Here is a 5,028-nt window from a genome sequence, read left to right on the forward strand (position 1 = left end):
GCATGTTGTTATTATTATTATTTTATGCTCTGTTGCTTTTTTCATCTGGCAATGTCTTAATCTAAAACTAGAAGTTTCCTGTCTTACATCCACACAACTGTAGAACTAAGGGATCCAGCAGTTTGTGGCCTACATGGCAACATGAAAAATTCCACTACTTTGTGTGCAGAAGAGAGCAAGATTCTACAAAGGAACCATTAAAACTTCAAAAGAGGTTGTTCCCCTGAATCTTTTGTTAAATTCTTGGCTCTTGTCTACTTAACACCTGGGGTTTCTACCATGTGTGCATGCTGACTAGCCAACCATTTCTCAGCTGAGCTGGTCAAAGCAGCTTTCTTATTTTATAAATGAATAATAATAATAGTAGTAGTAATAATAATAATTTTTACAAAAGTTGGATTGTTTAGATTTTCCTATTAAAAGGGACTTTAGAATCTGTTCAGCATATAAATTGTGCTATTTTATTTATACCAACATCTCAACACCTGATTCATTTCTTTAAATAAATCTTCTTTGGCACAATTTATGCATAACTGAAAACCACCACGTAATTTGGCACAATGTGGTACAGCTGGCAGCCTCTGCTTTGGAGCGGGCCAGGACTGGAACTAAGAGGCATACCACAAGCCAGCACTGAGGTGCATTGAAAGAGTTACACGTGGAGGATTTCACTATGGTTGCTTGCACCATTCTGGTTCAAACTATTGCTGTTAGTTTCTCACTTTGAGGAGCATGGAAGCCATGAAGAGATAATATATATATTTGTATCTATGCCTGTCTCACTCCACTCAGAGATCTTTTGCCCCTTCCCACCTCAAGCTCACTTAAGAATTAGGATTTTCCATTTCCTAAAAGACATTTTCAGAATTATAACCTCCAGAATACAGAACTGTGAAAATGTTTTTGTTATGATGTGTTCAGTACTAGCATTAGCACTTTCAGACCTCTGACGTTTTCCTGGTGTACTCATCACCGCCCATCTGAATGAAGTCCTATCTAACAGTCACCTCTGAGGTTTTGTCTAGCAAAAGTTTGAAAGGTGTAAAACAAATCCCAATTATAGAGGAAAACAAAATGTCCCTTGATTGCTTTTTTACCTTTCATAAAGAAAAAAAAAAAAAAAAAAAAAGAAAGAAAAAAAAAAAGAAAAGTAATAATTTAAGTTCTACAAATTATTTATAATGACACTGAATATCTCATTTGATGAAAGAGTATGGCAGTAATATTGGCCTTAACTTCTTTATTCCTGAAGAAAGTGCAAAAACAGAAGTACAAGTGAAACATTTCCAACGTCAGTGTTGCAGCACCACCTGTTGTTAGTGTTTGGATGCATAGAAGTGATATTCAAGCTTTGACTCACACAAAATTAATATTATAATAAAGGTGTGAGGTTTTGTTTGTTAGCTTGTTGGGTTTTGGTTTTGTTCTGTTTTGTTTTCTTTCCTCTAAATTGCACATAGGATGGCATAACAAGTTTGCTGTAATTTGCTTCTCCAAAAAATTTTCCTCAGCCATGTTGAAATAACAAGGGGCAAAAAGATATATATGTAATATGATTTAATGTTAAAAACTCCTTACAGATGCATTGTAATTTCTTTATTATTGCCTTTTATTCTGAATTCTGAATCTTTGCTTTATACCATTACAGAGTATTTTAAGACCTTTTAAAAGAGAGAGAAGGTCAAAAATTATAGGCAGAGATCAAGAATAAAACTCCCATTGGGAATTCTGTGCAGCCTTTAGAAACCACAAGGAAAAAAGTGTTAAGTGTTGGAGTGTGACCATCCCGGTCCTCAGAACTCACTCTGCTCTTCAGGATGGTAACAAAGAACCTTTTCCTTTGTGCTGAAGCAACTCGTGTCTTCTGGAAAGAAGTCAAAACTGGCTAATAGGGATATTTGTAAGGGCAGCATCTGTGTATGTGTATTTCACTTGTTCTGGCAGCCTGCTATATCCTGCGAAATCCAGGAAAAGTGAAGATCACACCATCCCCATTTTTATCAGGGTGGATGATCCCTGTCTCTTTTTTTTTGGCATGGGTGAACAAGCTATAGTCTGAAAATCAAATGAGGTTTGACTTTTTCCTGGGGTCTTTCACATGGAGCAGGGAAATGACCAAAGGCCACAATGGGGTCATTTGAAGCCTCATTGGTTATGACTGGAGCCTTTCTGAGATACTGGCATTCCTATCACATGCCAGGGCATGCATTTGCAAGTCCTATCCCCGGACAGCTATGCAGCTGATCATTAGACTTGAACATCCCACTCCTATGCAATCTTTTGATTTCAATCATGTGATATTGTCATTTCAATTTCTGTGATGTGGAGGGCATGTTACATATCTTTGAAAGCTGAGAATTTGTCTGTTGGCCAATTGGATTAGCCTGAAAGCAAAATATTCTTCTGGAAATGCTGAATTCGGTGTTTGGATTTTTTTTGGACTAAATATGTATTTAAGAACATGCAGAGAGAAAGTAAAATTGTTTCAGATTACATGAAAATTAATGTATTCTGTACTCAAGCTTCAGTGGGGAGACCAAGATCATAAGATTAACCTACCCTAAGCCTTCTAGAATTACAGATGAGTATCTGTCTTGCACCATTCGAAATACAGATTCAGGTCCCACAGTGTGGAAATGGGAATTCTGCCAAACGCAGTGGGATTCAGTGTAAAAGGCTCTGCCATCTTCTCCATTTTAGGGAGCTCTATCTAGCTGACTGCAGTTTTCTTCTTCTTGGAGAATAAGTTATGTACACAAGCACACATCTGTCAAGATATTTCTGCTTTTTCTCCAGAAAGTAAATTTCATCAGTCACAGACTTCTGAGGAGAATGACGCACAATGAGGAAGAAGAAAAGGCAATAGAAACCTTTGGGGCAAATCCTGCCCATTTCTTCCTCTTGAGAAGGTATTTGATGTTCCATGGGTTTTCTGACTATGTGGAATTTTTAATCCACTGACAGCACAATTTTTATTGGAAATAATTTTTAACCTTTCTCAAAAATCAGTATAAAATGAAAATATGAGCTTCTTAGATGCTGCTGGGCAAGCTGGTTATCAGTGATAATTAATAAGTGGTTCCTTGTAAATGCAAGGAATGGGAAAGCAGCTTATATTAATCTAGCTCAATAACTGCACATCTTCAGGGAAACATATTAAAAAAAAAAAAAAAAAAAGAGAGAGAGAGAAAAAAAGAGATAGTAAAAGAAATATATATATATATATGTATAAATATATATATATATATACAGTTTATAAGAATATGTTTCTTCATATGAAGAAACTGCTTTACCTGGCCAGAACTGGACTGCTCTAATGAAGTATGTTAATTTCTTCATCACTTCTCATATTTACTAGCAAATCTTCTGCCATTCTGTTTTTTCCTAACCCTTATCTTTAAGTCATTTTTCTCTCATGCCAATTTATCTCTCAATCTCCTCATTAGCTTTATGCCGCAACTTCTGTACTTCTGTCCAGAAATCTAAGTCTAAAGTGTTTATCTTACTCCTATCATTACTCCATCAACACCTTCCAGGCTGTGGCTTTTTTTGTTTGTTTTTTTTTGTCTTTTCTTCTTTAATTCTAGGTGTATATTGTGTCTAATGGTGCACCACAGAGGTGTCTTTTCAAACACTTGTAGAGTGTGTCACTGAAGGAAGACACATTGTGTAAGATGTTGAATAATGCACTTTATTCCAATAAGCCATCTTCCAAATAGCATTTGCTTCTTAATGTTGTCTTTTTTAATTTTTTGTTGTTATTGTTTTTCAACATCTGAAATATAAACTACTAGTTCAGGAATTATATATTCCTCCAAGTTTTAAAACATGTTCACCTTTGTGTTTTCAATAAGGAGAGCAAATCAATAAAGGTGGACACCAAAATGTGTTTCTCTACATACTTTTGGAAAAAAAAAAAAGAGAGAGAGAGAAAAGAAAAAAGAAAGAAAAGTCCTTATATAGCTCTACAGCAAAATTATGAGAAAAAGCAAGTAAACTATGCTGTGCAAGTAAAATGACATGAAGAAGTGCATAAGCATTAGGGTGAAAGTTTGCTGAATGGGCTTAATTAGGCCAAAGACCAATTGAAGAACTGAAGTAACACCTGACTACATCTATAGTGTGAACAATGATCCATGAGGTGAATCAGTGTCAGAAAACACAGTGATCAGGTGATCCACACTAGCGAAGCCAATTCTATCTGACATAAAAAAGAAAGCTCAAAAGTGTGAGCCCTTACCACTCCCGGAACAGGACCTTGGGGTAACAATGGATTGTTCAGTGAATGCGCTACCATCTGCTCAACAGGGGTCAAAACAAGAAAATAAAACATAAATATATTATCATGCCACTTTATGAATCCACAGTTCAGTCCCTCTTTGAATACAGTATCCCCTTATTATTTGAATTCTGATCCCCTTATTCCAACCAGAACATCTTAAGAATGAAGAAAATTCAGGAAGCAGTAATAATGACCAAGTAGCTTCTGTATAAGAAACTCTGGAGTACACTAAGACACTTTAGAAAGAAAAACAGACAGCTGGGGATGAGAGAATATAATGGATGTCTAGAAAAATTCAAGGTAGCCAGGGACCAGCTCTTTACCATCTTTTCTGATACAAGAAGTGGCAGGCAGAAAATAAAAAGTTGGGACAGTTCAAAACCATGCAAGGAGGTGGTTCTTCCTGGTACAGAAGGAAAAAGGAAAAGACCTTTAGGATGCTAAAAATTCATCCAGGGTGAAAGGAAAACTGGAGAAGAAAATCTACTGAAACTTCAATACAGACAGATAATCACATTCACCTCAAGAAGTCTGTTAGGCTGAAGACAGCTAAAATTGGGAAAATACTTTGTGAAAGTGTGACAGTCACTTGCCTTGTTTTAACTCTTTACTTGAACTCTTAAGCATCTGCTTATGGCCATTGTTGGAGATTGGATACCTGACAACATAGGCCAATGATATAGCTTTATACAGAATACTTATACTCTGTCCGGGGAGCATTTGATGCTACTATTAACACTATATCC

The sequence above is a fragment of the Oxyura jamaicensis genome, chromosome Z, assembly GCF_011077185.1.
Source record: "Oxyura jamaicensis isolate SHBP4307 breed ruddy duck chromosome Z, BPBGC_Ojam_1.0, whole genome shotgun sequence".
In the NCBI taxonomy this organism is placed as follows: domain Eukaryota; kingdom Metazoa; phylum Chordata; class Aves; order Anseriformes; family Anatidae; genus Oxyura; species Oxyura jamaicensis.